The following is a 16,361-nucleotide window of genomic DNA, read 5'->3' as shown; positions in this document are numbered from 1 at the left end:
CTTATTCTTCTTCCCCACTCGACCCTCTCTCTGTTTTGCCTAACCCAATTAGCGACACCACCTCTTTTGCCGCACCTCCCACAGCGCTTCCTACAGCGCCCAACCCACCCCACCTATCTGATCCTCCAGCGCCCACCACCACCGGCCCACCCATCTGATTCCACTGCGCTTCCTCCCGCTCCCTCAGATTGCTTGTCCAATACCGCCCCAACCCCCAAATCTCAGCCCCGACCTCCCTGCCTCCTGCTGACGATTCCCAGCCCTCGACCCCGCCATCTCCCAACCCTGCCGACTCCACCCCGCTCTCGGCCCCGCCCTCCCCAACCCCTACTCTTATCGATCCAGCCCCACCACCACTCCAACCCGATCCTCCACATGACCTTGTCCTGCGCCGTTCTCAACGTTCCCGTGCACCCAATATACGTCTCCGAGATTATGTTTGATCGCAGGTGATTCTGCCCCCACATCATCTGTCATCTTCTGTGCCGAGTTCTCCACCAGGTACACGTTACCCCTTTTGCAATTTCCTTTCTTATCAACGGTATTCACCGTTGCATTTATCTTATGTGGCTTCGTTAAGCAGGGATATGGAACCCTCATCATACACTGAAGCTGTCTCTAACCCTCGTTGGCAACGGGCAATGGATGATGAACTAGCTGCCCTTATCGCCAACAACACTTGGACGCTTGTTCCTCTACCTCCTGGTAAACATCCTATTGCTTGTAAATGGGTATATCGCATTAAACATAAGGCTGATGGTTCTGTTGAACGGTTTAAAGCTCGGCTTGTTGCCAAGGGTTTTTACTCAGGCTGCTGGCATTGATTATCATGACACCTTCTCACCCACTGCTAAGATGATTACTATTCGTTGTGTTCTTACTATTGCTACTTGTCATAACTGGTCTCTTCACCAGCTTGATGTTAATAATACTTTTCTTAATGGTGATTTGCACGAAGAACTGTATATGTCTCCTCCTCCTGGTCTTCGGCGACAGGGGGAGAATTATGTATGTCCCCTTAACAAATCTCTCTATGGTTTGAAGCAAGCCTCTCGGCAATGGTTTTCCAAGTTTACAGAAGTGATTCTTGCTGCCAGTTTCACTCAGTCAAGGGCTGATTACTCTCTCTTTGTGCAAAAGGTTGGTCATTCCCTCACAGTATTATTAATCTATGTTGATGACATCCTTATTACCGGGAACAACCTAGACTCCATCCGTGCTACCAAAGAATTTCTGCATGCTCGCTTTTGCATTAAAGACTTGGGTGACCTCAAGTATTTTCTTGGAATTGAGATCGCACGTTCCCAGAAAGGCATTTATCTATCTCAACGTAAATATGCGTTGGAGATCATTAAAGACACCGGTTTCTTGGTTGTTAAACCTGTTGATATTCCCATGGAAGAATCCAAATTGTCAAATAAAGGTGAGTTGCTTAAGGATCCTGCAGTATATCGGCGCTTGGTTGGACGACTTATATATCTCACAATCACCAGACCCGACATCACCTATTCAGTTCATGTCCTTAGCAGATTTATGCATGAGCCTCGTCAGCCTCACATGGCAGCTGCACTTCGGGTCGTTAAGTATTTGAAATCATCCCCTGGTCAAGGTTTGCTTTTAAGTTCTAGCAATGATTTAAGTTTAAAAGCTTTTTGTGATTCTGATTGGGCGGGCTGCCCTATTACTCGTCGATCTACGACTGGGTATTGTGTCTTCTTAGGGAATTCCTTGATCTCATGGCGCACTAAGAGACAAAAGACAGTATCATTGTCAAGTGCGGAGGCAGAATATAGAGCAATGGCTGGTACATGCTGTGAACTTACTTGGTTACAATATTTATTTGCTGATTTACATATACCTATTCCTAGACCAGCTATCTTGCATTGTGATAATCAGGCAGCTCTTCACATAGCTGCAAACCCTGTTTTTCATGAAAGAACACGCCATATTGAGATGGACTGTCATTTCATTCGAGATAAGATATTAGATGGTTCAATCAGAACTCGCTTCGTTGGTTCTTTACAGCAATTAGCAGATTTGTTCACGAAGGCATTAGGCAAAGACAAGTTTAGATCCTTATTGTGCAAGTTGGGAGTTCTTGACATTCACTCTCCAACTTGAGGGAGAGTGTTGAGAATATTGTGTATTTAATGTAATGGATTTCTAGTATAATTTAGAGATTCACCTGTATCTTACTGTATCTTCATTGTATCCCTAGTTTATAGGAATTTGCTAACTGTAGGGATTGCTACTCTGTATATAATCTCCTTTACGTTGATGAGAATATGATTCAGTCTCCATATATTTTTCTATACACTCAGCTCACCCTCGATCACTAGACTGCAGCCACACAAATGCAAGAGAGATGGGAGTCGACTGGCTCCTGTTACCTGGCACAAGATAGTAGCAGAAATGTTTGAAGGGTGGACCAGCTCGCATGAAGGATGGAATATGCCTATTCTCTCCTAGAAAAGATGTGGTCAAACTGCAACATTTGATGAAGTTAAAGACTACCTCTGAAAAGCAATAGGTTTGAACACCACCTGCAATGCTTTCCTTCAAAATGATGTCTGCAAGATGGAAAAGCAATCTCATGATCAGCAAGAAAGAAAATGAAGTCCTTGCTTTTGGTTTCATGATCACGGCTACACAAAAAGAAAAATGAAAGCTTAATTCCACTTATTTGCAGCAGAGCAGAAGCTTCAGAATATGCATACACTACTAGAATTTTTCTCATATACATCGGCCAGAAACCGATGTAAAAAAAAATTTGTGCACATGTGTTAGTGGGTGATGTAAAAGATCGGCAAAAAATAGACATCGGTTAAAAACCGATGTCCCATACTACAATAAACATCAGATTAGATTCTAGAATCGATGTTTATCTGCTATTATGATCACAAATTGGTGTTTTTAGATATTGTTAAACCTTCATATTTATGCATTTAATGCTTAACGAAATATAGCTCCAATAGCACTAGTATTCTTTTTAACATCGTTAGTCATTCTAGAAACGATGTATAATATATTCTTACACATCGGTGCAAAAGAAATTTGCCTGTTGTTTATAAATTTTACGGGTACTTGCCATATATCAAACTATTTAAGATTGAATCTACATTCTTTTGTATTACTCGACCGATGTTCATTATCATGTTGAACATCGTTTCCTTTTATGAAGTGATGTACAAGCTTATATTAAACATCAGTTTTTGAGGTTGACACCGATGTTCATACTTGTACTAGACATCGTTTTTCATTTAATAAATCGATGTCCATTGTGTTGGTTTACATCGTTTCTTACTTAATAAGTTGATGTCCATTGTATTGTTTTACATCGTTTCTTACTTAAAAAGTGGATGTCCATTGCGTTGTTTTACATCATTTCTTACTTAATAACTAGATGTGCACTGAATAAAGAGACATCGATTTTTGTTTCCAATCTAATGTATCATCTCTTTAATGACATCGTTTTTGTAGTTTAATACTGATTTGAAATAAACGTATTACATCATGTCCTTTACATGAGCATGATGTCCACTAACTTTGTAATTGCTGCTACAATGCATCTATCTAATCCACATTTGACAACATGAAATCTCAAATAATTTGAATATGAGGCATTGCATTAATTTGTATCCAACATCAAAGATGTTAATAGTTCAAAAAATAGGCAAAAATACCCCAACCTACTTCAAGGCTAGCCTAAAACATACCACTGCAATAAGTGTACATGAAGTTTTGTTCACAGTTGCTGCAACAGTACAACTACTCCCAAATGGTTCACAAAAAATCTAGCTAGCCTTACTCAAAATCACTTTGCTAGTCAGCATCAATAGCAAAGTCTGCAAACAGTCAATCACCTCAATGCGCACCTCGTCAAGTTGGAATGTCCAATTCTAAAGAAAACAAAGCTCAACTGAAATGTCAAGTTGGAGAAAGTCTTGGGATGTCCAATTGTAAAGAAAACAAAGCTCAGCTGAAATCAATATTGAAGGATGAATCAAAATAATAACAAAAATTATGCCGAGATATAATTAAGAGATTTGAAAAGCCAATATGGTGTCTCTATGCAACACTTTAACATTCTGAACAGATGATAGGCAATGATATAAATTAACTCAATCAAACTGAAATCATGAATTTAGTGACAGAAAAAAGTATTGCCTAGAAGTTGAGTTGAGAAACTGGATTGGCACCCCCCTGTCCTAATGCCACATGATCCCCGCGCATATACATTTTTGCATCTTTAGGAGAGCAAGCTGCAAGAAATGATTGTAGAAAACATGATTAAGCAGTGCAAAGAAAACACGAGTACTCGATGGTCCTCCCACATCACAAATGATTTTTTCTGATTCACAAAACACCACCATCAAAGTATTTGAAAAAATCACAAACCCCCCAAAAAGTTTCCACAACAAGGATGTCCCTTTCATCATAACAAATTCATAGTTATAAGACCAACTGATATGCTATAGCTAGTGGTTCTACCGCCAAGACGAGATAAACCTGAGCGCTAGTTAGTCAAGAACTTTATAAACATTAGAAACTCAGCTTTGAGAGTGAGTGAGTAAATGGCATGCCACCTTCCACGTGTTCTTTCTCACAAAGACACAACACAACGTTTGGTACACAATGATAAACAATATGAAGTGAGAGAGAGAGAGGAAAGCTACAGAATCATTAATCTTCTTCTTCATCCTATGCATTGCCTATATACTTCATTCATATTCAGCATAAAGTATTCAGGATTCATCGGGGCACTGACTTGCTCCAGCTTGAAAAAAAAAAAAAAAAACCAATTCAACCTACCATTAAGTAAAACCAAGATACATCAGACCAGACCCTTTCTTCAATTTTGTTATAGTCCCCCAATCTTTTCGAGTATACGAGTTCTTTCATATAGACCACCAAACCAGTGAAAGAAACCTCCATTTCTAATCGTTCCTCCTCTATTGGTGGACGATGTTCCTAGCTTTGCACGGTTATCCACCCATTTAAAAATACTTTAATCTAAGATTGTTACAAAAGCTGTTCAAATATCAACACATACGCAAACAATACATAATTAATCACAAATCATTGTAGAATCAAATGATCAATTGGAATACTCAAATTGCAGCCACACTACTAACATCAGAATTTAGAAACCAAAGTTCCCACGCTTCATGCTTTAATTATTACCCAATTCAGCCTTCACTCAATTGTTCATTTCAAGTTTAACCATTTATATGCAACTTACGTATAATTAAATACTCTCTTTCACTCACCAGAACAAAGATAACAGAAACATTTCCTAGATAGTTGCTAATTCAAAAAGTACAGTTCCAATTTCACATAACAAACGTTCACAACCCTTGCCTTTGAAATTCTCAGATGGTTCCTGCGCAAAAAAAAAAAAAATAAATAAAAAAAAAAAAAAATTACAAACCAAATCAAACTGATACATTTCATATAGTTGTTAATTTTTTTTTTTTTATCTAGCTTCCAACTCACATATACCCAAGTGAAAAAGAAAATTCTATGAACTACTGATATTTCATGACTACCTTTTATCAATAGATCGAAAATTGGAAAAAGCTCTGATACTCAAGATCAAATAAAATCCAACCCTCTCACCTCATCTTAGAGCAGATAATCAACAGAAAAAAACAAAGAAAATAAATCCCAATAAAAAAAATTCCAGGTTTACGAACTATACCTCAAAAGAATAAACTCAACAACACCAAGCTTCCTTCTGTTTTCTGCAAACCCCAATCCGATTTCAAAGAGATTGAGAAGAAAGAATCACAAAAACATTAACTTAGAACAAAAACAAAGGCAAAAAACTGAAAACCCATTCCTAGATCACACACCTTCTTACTGCACACTAATTCCAGATTTTCAAAGACAACCGAAGAAGTTCCGAGTCTTGTCCCAACTGCAATGCCTGGAGATACAAAGACAAAGAACTAAGACGATAGCCTGAAGCTTCTTTGACATCAAAGCACCTTGACATTGAAAATTTGAAACGCACAACTTCTCCCGAAAAGACACTAAGTTCTTCTCTGCCAGGATTTGACAATAAAACCATAAATTATTCTCCAACCTTAAATTATGCTACTGCCAAGGGTGTCCAAAACTTCCACAGCCTTCCCAAGTCCCACAGTACCAGCCCTGCCCAAACGGGAGCTCACTTCTGATACCTGTAATCAAGCATAATAAAACAATCAAATAACTATAAGAGTAAAAACAAAATAAAGAAACAAAAACATGTTATTATATGTATTTAGAAACAAAGCAGTACCATTTACTTCACTACTGATTCAATATCTACTTCAAACACCGACCAACAAATTTTATACTTATACAAGAACCCCAAGTACACAAACTAATGTTACCATATGTATTACAGGAGAAAATTAAAACACTAACCAATAACTTGAGGACTTACATATCATGATGAGATTGAATGTGAATTGGTGTCGGCATTCTAATAAGAGCCTAACTTGAGGACTTACATATCATGATTAGATAAAATGTGAATTGGTGATACTCACAACTAGATAGATGCATCTTAGTCCCCTCTTATATGGTTTTCTCAACTTAAGTTCTCAGTAGGTTGTCTCATATGTACAGACAGAATTCCTTTCTTGGCAGCCAATTATTACCTATTGCTATTAACCGGTTGCTCTCTTTAGGGTGTAGAATTCACTTAGAACTTAGATTTTATGTTGAACTCAGGTTGTGCGCGATTAAAAACCAGATGAGGCCCTCTAGTCTAACCTTTCACAATATAAAGCGTACTAGAAGTGCTATGCTCATTCTAATGACTCCACTATTAAGAGTACCAGTTCCATCAACTCATTATCAGCGGCTTTGTGGTTCCAAATGCTATAGAAAGAAAGATGTGCATTCATACTGTCATAAAAATAGCCATTACAAAACAACATAGGCAAGAAGAAGTAGAATTACCTTTGCAACAGCCTGCTGAGACTTGGTAGCTCTACTTTTTTGTGATAAGGCTCTAGACAACTGAAGATGATATCAATTATGGTCTAAAGATTAGTTTTGGGATGATATCAATTATGGTCTAAAGATTAGTTTTGGATGGGGTCTGTGACGATCAAACTCGGAGAAATTTTTTTTTTTTTTTAACTAAACAACAAAAAAGCTTAATGAAATTCAAAACTAAACCTCTTCTTTTCGTTTCCAGTATAACCTATCCCTCTGAGTGTCAAAAAACTTGGCTCTCTTAGCTTCTTGAATATATGCAACCTTCAAATTCATATGCAACCTCCAATATCACATCAAATGAAGCCCATAGCCTAAAAGCCTAAAAATATTAATCATTTGATAATGAAGAGCAAACCAATTATAAAGAAATTGACCATATTATACATTTAGCTGTAACTGCTCAACATTCATTGAAATTTTACTGACCTTCAATTTTGCTTTCTGCTTTAATCCTCAGCTAATAGCTGCAATGCCTCGCACCACATCGAAGCACCAGTTGTTTCTAAGGTGTCTGAAGATTTGGATATGCATACTCAATTTATCATTATCCTTGTACTCTGTGACCACAGTTACAGCTGCACTAAACATGATCTTACCTCAAGAGATTCGGTGTTATAAAAGAAATGCCTAGTACATGCGCAGAATGCTCCACCAAGAAGGGAAACCTGCACCAACCCAATTCAATCACTAAAACTTTAATTAAGAAGACACAGACATTGAAATAGTACTAAAACTAGAAAGCAAGGTCAACATAAAGTTCCTCCACCAACCCATCTTTTCTAAGGGCTATTTTCAAAACTAGGAAACCCAGCTTTGCAACTTATGGCTAAATCAAAATCCACCATCTAATCGCAATTCAAAAGGACCATTGAATGATACCATTTCAAAGCACAGCTGAATACGATCAAAGATTTGATGGGGGACCTAACAATGATGTCCACTATGTTGTTCCAACAAGTGATTTCCCAGCATTGAAACTGCTTTTACTTTTGGCTGGAGCAGGATGATGCAAGTTGTTAAAATTATTTTATTTACAGTTTCTCAACAAAATAGAAAAGGCCAAATGACAAGCACTCCCAATCATGGATTCTCCTATACATGTGAGCTAAATCTAATACTCACGATCGAACTCCGTCGACTATATTAAACTCTTAATGGCTACATTACCAACAGTTCATGCTCTCCACAACTCAATTATCAAAACTTAATCAAGTTTGCTTGACAATCAAAACAGTTCATACATTACCAACAATCATACTATTCACAAATTCTAAATGAAATCCAACCCAGCAACTAAACACAATCACCTGTACTATAAACACAATCACCTGAAAATCAACCCAGCAACTAAATTTATAATGATATACTTTAATGACCAGATAAAAGTTTTTCGACTTTTTCATTGGCAGAAGCAGAGAGGAATTAACTTCATACAGATCGGAGGTTTCCCATTCACAAGTGAAAGGATAGCAGTTGAAATACCCCACAACGATTCCCCAGAAAAGCATAGACACTTAAACCCAGAGTTATAATGGAATCAATTGGAATCATACCTTCAAATGGCCTGCTGCGAATCGAACTCCAATACCTTCAAATTGACTGCTGCGAATCAAAACGGTGCGTTCGAACTACAATTACTGATAATCAATTGCGCAGCGCCTGAGATTTCTTTGACAGAACGGTGCCGGTCACCCCTGGGATGTTGTCTTGGTTCATAGAAACAATCGATTTCCCCAATTCGAGAGAGAGATTGAGAGAAGGATTCTTTACCTTCTTTCAGTCTTCCGAGATCTGAGAGAGAGAGAGAGAGAGAGAGAGCTTGGTTGTGGAGGTGATGGCGCCGGCAAGGGGGCGGAGGCGGTGAATGAGAGAGAGAGAGAGATAGTAGCGGGAGTGAGTGGAGGAGAGGGAATCAGTGGTGGCCGTGGAAAGAGAGTGAGAGAGGAAGGAGGAGAGGGCTAGGGTTCGGGGAATAGCAAGAGAGAAAATGGGTCGCCAGTTTTCAATTGTGTGAAAGTTAAGTGTGTTGAAAAAATATTAAGTGTGGAGAATGAAAATTTTGTTCTCCGCGTTCCTTAAAAGTTTGAACTTAGTGTTTCCGCGTTTTTTTAAATTTTAGAATCAAAATATAGACATCGGTCAACAGTAAAAAACGATGTCAGTTACATGCATACAAATCGGTTTTTCAGGAATCGATGTTAATGACATTGTTTTACATCGCGTGTATTTCTCACCGATGTAAATGGCGTGATGTCTATGAGCATAATTCTAGTAGTGATAATTGAGGCAGCTATGCTGTAAGTCTCTTTCAGAACAAGTCAAAAATAAAAGACCAAGAAGCATGCAGCAATTACATTTAATTTAAGAAGCAGAAATCACTTCTCAGCTAGCCACGAAGCTTGGCGGTGGAAAAATGTCAAAAAATCTGCAGATAATTACAAATAGCTTTACACATAAGCTTGTCAAAGTCAAAGCTCCCAAAATATGTAATTGATCATGTGTGCTGCAGACATGTATAATTGATTATCAAATGCAAGAGACAAACACTTAAGTCTATTTGTATTAATTAAAGGCATGGAAAAGTATGCTGTAGCTTGATACGTGCAAAAGCAATCGCCAATTTAAACCCTGAAAAATGTAGTTGTTAGTATAGAATAAGCAGGGATCGTTCAAGCCGGGGATTGAGGGTACTTACATGTGAAACGAAAATAAGAGAAAGAATTTACAAGACAAACGAAAATAACAAGTATATATAGACAACAATTCGAAATTTACAAAGAATCCAAGTTATAATTAAATTAGTAATCATACTCCTACTAGAATACATCTTACAAGTCATAGTCATATTAGAAATCCACATACAACAAGGATTACTAGTCATACACTAATTAGGATTACTTAATCTACAAGAAAACAAATTCTAAACCAAGTCAAACAAGGAATCCTAAGTCAAAACTAACTCTAACTACTTTTCCTAAAAAACACCAAAGAATCCCTAAAATTTAGGAACACCTAAAAAACACAAAACAAACTCCTAAAAACCACCAAATTAATTCCTAGAAAACACTAACACATATATTACTATTCACGGAGACACTATTCACCAATTTTTAAAAACATTTTTTATTTTATTTTATTTTATTATTTAAGTTAACATGCTACCTAAAATCTAAGTTAATTTTATTTATTTACACAAATAAGAAAACATAAAGATGGGGGGTTTTTGAAGATTGAAAAACAGAAATTTTAGTAAACAAATAAAGATTAAAAATCATTTCTATACAAAGGTGGGAAAAGAAGAATTTTTGAAGAACAATTTATCAAGAACCAATCAAGAACAATTCATTCATGCATTCTTTTATGTTTGTAGTTACCATGGAAAGATATCAACCAAGAAACAAAGATACAAGCGACCAATGTCCCTTATTTGACTTCCCTTTACACAGTTGATCAAGCAACGCACTTAATCCAACATATTTCAAACGCAAGTATCACACAATCGAAGCGACTCATAATCTCATGCATTCAAATCATTAAGAGCAAGTGAAAGTTTAGTCAATAAACATGCAAATTCAAGTACTCAAAGCAAGTCTTTTCATTACATGCATAATCTGATCTCGACCTTTGTACAAAGCCTTTACTACTATATTGAATTAGGATCAACAAGCGTTCACTTAATTACTAGCTCCAATTACATGCAATCATGCTAAGCGTGCACTCAAAGAACAAGAACATGCAAAAGTTATCTATAAAGCAAAACCAGATTATCAATCCATATTTCGGCAATCAACAAGAATCAAGAACACACAAACACATCAAACATCAAAAAGCACATCAAAATCGAATCCAAAAATAGGTTTGTCACATCATAGTTTCGGTTCACACAACAGAAATTCCAAAGCAGAAATTCTAACCACAAGAAAGCCACAACCGTGAAAATACATGAAAAGATGATGGTATGAACAACCCTTAGTCACGTCCCAAGGTCCAAAGCAGCTCCAAGATGGTGCACAAGTGTTGATCACAGCTAGGAAGGTGGATGGTCACGGCTATGCTCCTTGAAGATTGCGAAAACCTGAAAACTAGAGAGAACAAGTGAGAAATCGAAATTGTGGAGAAAGAATGTTCCCTTTGAAACATCAAATACACTAGGTATATATAGGAGAACGTCTCAAAGCTCTCCCAATTCGTTTCTACTTGGCTTCTCCAAGTTCTTGTTGATTTAGGACTTTGTTGACACAAAACAGATTTCCGGCAGAATTGACCCCAGTGCACTAAATCGACCATAATTTCCTCTAGAAAATAGATATCGATGATCTGTAAAAAGGTCTGGAAACTAGATATCTGTAGCTTTCCATCCATATAAAGATCATAATTTTCTGAGCTCTGAGCGATTTATGACACTCTGTTGAAGTTGACTGATCTGCACAGGCAGTAATCCGAATCTGTAATGGATTTGACTTTTAAAGCACAACTTAAGTCCAACTCGGTTTTCCTTCACATCACATGCCTCTCACATGTCTTCCACGCCCTGTTGAAGAATGAAACGTCAAGAACCCCCTAGAACCTTCAAGAATCTCACGGCAATTTCAATCCATACTCAACTAGAAATCCAAACTCCACATTGCTTTGAAATCCAAATTCCTTGTTGCTTCCTCTTCCATGTGCAAGGCATATGATCTTCTTGAGACTTCTAGATACTTCATGAACGTTCCAAGGCTCTCCTATTATGAGTAGAACTCCATATGCAAGTAGGTTTCCTAGTTGAATACTGCTTCCTTTTCCGAGATGCTTCCACACTCTTCCGGAACCTTCTTGAGTAATCCTTATCCAACAGGGACTCCTTGTCACACTAGTATTCCTTATCTGAGTAGAATTGGGTTTCCTTGTCCAAGTAGAACTCCTAGTCCAAGTCAGCTTCAGACTCCTACTCCAACTGGGATTCCTTTTCCTAGTCAAACTGGGAAAACTTCCATTTCTTCATTTCTTTCCATTTCTGCGCCACTTGTGCCTTCCTTAGCCATTTTTGGACTTTGAGACTCCATTTTACCTGTAAAAACACTAACTAAGTTAAATTGATCAAGTTAAAGGAAATAACTTAGCAAAATATAAGGAGTTAAACATTATAAACATGGCATTTATGCTCCTATCATAGCTTTGTTCTGAAATAGGAATTGAATGGCAAAAAGACAAAAGCTTCCAAACATGCAATTGAACAATTGTGAAGCAAATTTGTGGATGCATGCAATGCAAACAACAAAGGTCAGTCGGTGGTGTTGTCAGTAAATCATAAACAATTGAATTAAAGTTCCCTAAAGTGGCAGCTAGTTACCTTGAGGAGAAGCCATGTCTAGTTCAGCTCGCTATGCCTGCACAAGAAAGAAGTCACAATCTGATCACGCCAAGATGTCATCCTGTGAAAGAGATCGAGCCTATCAAGTCTGCCTATGGATAATCGCACCACAATTTGGTCTCCTTGGGTTTCAATTTTGTGCAAGATGTGAAGTGGGCTCAAATGGGCTGAATCAATCTATGCACCGCAGTTTTTTTCTTTTGGGCTCTGTTAAATCACTCGTCCTCAAGTTTTGAAGCACTACAAGGCCCACTCCAAGTCAGAAATTTGGGCCCGGCTGAGTTATTCATCGACAAGTAAAAAGTGGCACAAAGCCCAGTGTAAAATCCAGGGCCCATTACGAAGCTCGGCACACAGGTGTTCACCAAAATATATTTTCTCGACGAGTTCAAAATACATACCCGTTGAATAAAAATTGGTACAAAACCAAAAATCCCAAATACGAACTACAATGGTTTGATCCCTTCACGGGGTATGTAGGCAGTCTAGCGACCCACTAGATGCAACCGCAACTCCAAACAGAATCCCTGACTCCACCAGTCAAATTCGGCTAGTCCTAAATGAATCATTGACTCCAGTCAAATTCTCCCAACACCACAAAAATCAAATCCATTCCAAATCACACAAATAAAGTCCAAACCAAATTCAAGGGCTTTAAACCCTTCCCCAAACACAAATTCAAAATAAATGGGTCATCTACCCATTTAAATCTCAAAAGCCGGAACTGCATGTGGTTTGACCCCGCAAAGGGTATGTAGGTAATCTATAACCAAATTTATCTAGATGCAACCGCGTCCTAAACACAAAACCGAATCCCTGGTCCAATTCAACCAAATTCGTCCCAAACACTATTCCCATTCCAAAATCAAAGTCCTCCAATGAGTGGATGACTCATTGGAACTCTTGAACTACGAGTGGCTTGATCCCTCTCCAAGGGTACGTAGGCAACCCAGTCAAATATTCGGGTGCAGCCGCAAAAACAAACAAACATATATCCCATCAATTGGTTTCTTCATAAATGGAATCAAAGGGTGTTTCCTTGTAACAAGGGATTGTAATTAAGAGACACATTCTGTCTTGAATGGGTCGAACCCAAAATAATAAAAACTCTATTCACTAAATGAATAAGAGTGAAATTATGTTGGGTGACATTTTCACTCATTGTGTGCAATTTTTCCTCAACACCCATTTTTGGTTGTCAGTTTTATTTTTTATTTTATTTTTTACATCCAACTACCAAAAATAATTTTTTGAAGCATTCTTCTTGAATAAAAAATATATATATAAAAATAAATAAATACTTGAAGATTACAAAATAAAGAAGATTAAGCTACATTTTATTTGAAACAAGACATTCATCATCAAGTCTTACAAAATAGAAAAAGTCATAACAACCATAAGCGTAAAACTAGTAGGGAATTAAAAATAGAACATAAGCGTATAGTACTGGAAAATTCTACAATGTGTTAACGTATGACATGCATACAATTGCCTTAAAAGTAGTAAAACGAGTCCTCAAAATAGTAATATTAGTCCTCAAAGTGGTAACATGAGTCCTTAAAGTGGTAAATTTTCTTAGTTACCACATAAGTCCTTAAAGTAGTAATATTAGTCCTCAAAGTGGTAACATGAGTCCTTAAAGTGGTAAATTTTCTTAGTTTACCATATGATGAGTCCTCAAAATAGTAATTTAGTCCTCAAAGTGGTAACATGAGTCCTTAAAGTGGTAAAAATAGTTGATGTATGAGAAATGTTAACATACCATAGCTTTACCCTATAGTACTTATTTAACATTAGCAAATAGCATCAAAGTAGTATTTCTTGCAGCTATCATTTGTCCTCATGATTTGCATCTGAACTCTTTGTGGTGTTTCCCTAAAAAATAAGCAAACAGAAATAATATGAATTAATGGTTAAATAAATGACAAAGTAATTGAATAAAAAAAATCAACACAATAAAAAGAATAAATAAAAAATAATGGACATCAGCAACACAATAAGAAGAAAGCAGCAACTAAGATATCTAAGTGTCTTTTCTTACTAGTATTGCATATCTATACCAATCAGTGACCAACCAAATACAATATGGTTTCGTTAAAACAAAAACAAAACAGAAAGGAGAATGAACTTAATCAGTTACTTAATCTAATAAAGATCCCTAAAGGGCAATAGGTATTGTTAAACAGTTGTATTAGCTGTAATGTCATTTCCATTTGTATGACGTACCAGCTCTTTAGAGCCCCACCTGTTTATCATAATGCAGCAACATAAAGCTTTGATCGAACTTGACATCGATCAAGCTTCCAACACGTTCAACACACTTTTAGCCATGACAGTGGGATCAAAATGATTCTTCTTTTCCATTTTTTTTTTCTTTCTACATGCATTTGTAATGTGTTAGAATAATGACTGTAACCAAGAAAACCTTTCTCAAACTCAAAGTTTAAAGCTAACAAGAATGCTAGCTGTTGCAGATGAGATGTTGCCTCATTGCAAAGAGACACAACTTCTCATTGTATCCCACCTAGAAACTGAGGCAAAATGGACCAGGCAAATGGTTTAAAACATTATTCACTAAGACAAACATAAAGTGAAATCCAAAAGAGCCTAAGCATATAGTTATAAGCATCATAAACTGACCAGCAACTCTAAAAACAACCCAAGAAGTAAATATAATAATGACCAGCAGTGCTCAACAGCAAGGTTAATTAACTTATGTCATTAAGCTAAGAGGTTAGAATTTGGAGTGCAAATGAAAAGAAAGTTACCGTAGAAGGTGCTTCTGTTGCGCATTCAGAATGAGTTGAGTTCTTCGATAGCAAAGTCATAACCACTTGCTTTTAATAAAAAAAAAAGTCATAACCACTTGCTTCAAATCTTCTAGCTGGTTGGTAAGAGTTGTAACTTTCTCGTTCATTTGTTCGAATTCTTTCTCACGCGCCATGCACGGATGCTTATTGCAAATGTGGCTAAAAGAGTCCACATCTTCATCTTCAGGTGGTATCATGTCATCACCTTAGCCACGAATTTTGTCGTGACTCGGCCTCCAATCACAGCAAACATAAGTAAAGGCACAATCTCATGACAAGCAAACACATAAGCAAACCAAGATTTGAATACATACATAAAGATCTTTAGCTTTCTCACTAATCCAGTGTTCCTCCTCTTCATTCTTGGCCTTAGAGACATGAAACCTTTTGAAGCATTCAATTGGACTAGGTTCAACTCCAGTCATATCAATCTGTTGGAATAAAATAAACAAAGTGTAAATCAACAAATAACAATCAGTCCAAATTTGCAAACAACCTGATTTCCATGACGCATTAACCGTACCTAAGCACATCTATAGAAGCAATGGAGGTTTAGTACATCATACTTGATGAAATCATACCTATATCATGGTACATCATACTTGATTGCACTAGAGACTGATATGTTACATACACTATGGGGGTGGTCAATTAATTTGACCATGCAATCAAGGCAATTAAAGGGAAGTAATGATGACAGTAAATGCGATTATTATTATAGCCGTAAATGCGACGATTAATGTGACATTTAGTGTGGCAATCATGGCCGCCCATAAGTAGCGGTTATTACAAGAGTAAGTACGGCGTTAATGATGACTTGCCGCCCAAGTTATTAGTAACTTGCCGTGCAAGTTTACTTGCAACCCACGCCAAAATGCACTTATAAATAGGCGGCTCAACATCGAGGTAATGCATCGAATTCCAATTCTCTCTACTCCACTACTAAGAAACGTACTGACTTAGGCATCGGATGGTTTTCTGCAGGTACCCCCCCCCTCCTCGAACCGACTGTCAAACTTCGAGTCAACGCTCCAAGGAAGCTTCTAGATCATTCCCGGTCAGCTCCCGCTCCAGTCCGCATTCATTGGTGAGTCAAACTCCTCTACAGAATTTTTCGTCACCAACAAGTGGCGTCGTCTGTGGGAAGCACTTATCCCTAAAAAGTGATAGCAGGAGCTGCCCCTGACGGGATTCCATTTCTG

General features: G+C 37.4%; 1 long non-coding RNA gene across 8 annotated transcripts; it reads right to left on the bottom strand.

Moving 5' to 3' along the window:
- Nucleotides 1–3,614: 3,614 nt before the first annotated feature.
- LOC133724674 (uncharacterized) lies at nucleotides 3,615–9,069 on the bottom strand. 8 transcript variants are annotated; one of them, XR_009853880.1, is made up of 8 exons: nucleotides 8,550–9,063; nucleotides 7,593–7,661; nucleotides 7,177–7,507; nucleotides 6,955–7,014; nucleotides 6,089–6,185; nucleotides 5,856–5,929; nucleotides 5,702–5,744; nucleotides 4,776–5,383 (listed from the first exon to the last, which is right to left on the bottom strand). It is a non-coding gene; the product is annotated as an uncharacterized LOC133724674 (long non-coding RNA). The 8 variants fall into 8 exon arrangements; XR_009853878.1 differs by adding an exon at nucleotides 3,615–4,262 and having other exon boundaries at nucleotides 5,271–5,383; nucleotides 6,089–7,507; nucleotides 8,550–9,069; XR_009853882.1 differs by having other exon boundaries at nucleotides 4,769–5,383; nucleotides 6,089–7,315; nucleotides 7,423–7,507; nucleotides 8,550–9,069.
- Nucleotides 9,070–16,361: the final 7,292 nt, after the last annotated feature.

This window comes from Rosa rugosa, chromosome 1 (assembly GCF_958449725.1).
Source record: "Rosa rugosa chromosome 1, drRosRugo1.1, whole genome shotgun sequence".
NCBI lineage: Eukaryota > Viridiplantae > Streptophyta > Magnoliopsida > Rosales > Rosaceae > Rosa > Rosa rugosa.
Note: the sequence above shows the minus strand (reverse complement) of the source record. Positions and strands in the feature narration are given on the sequence as shown.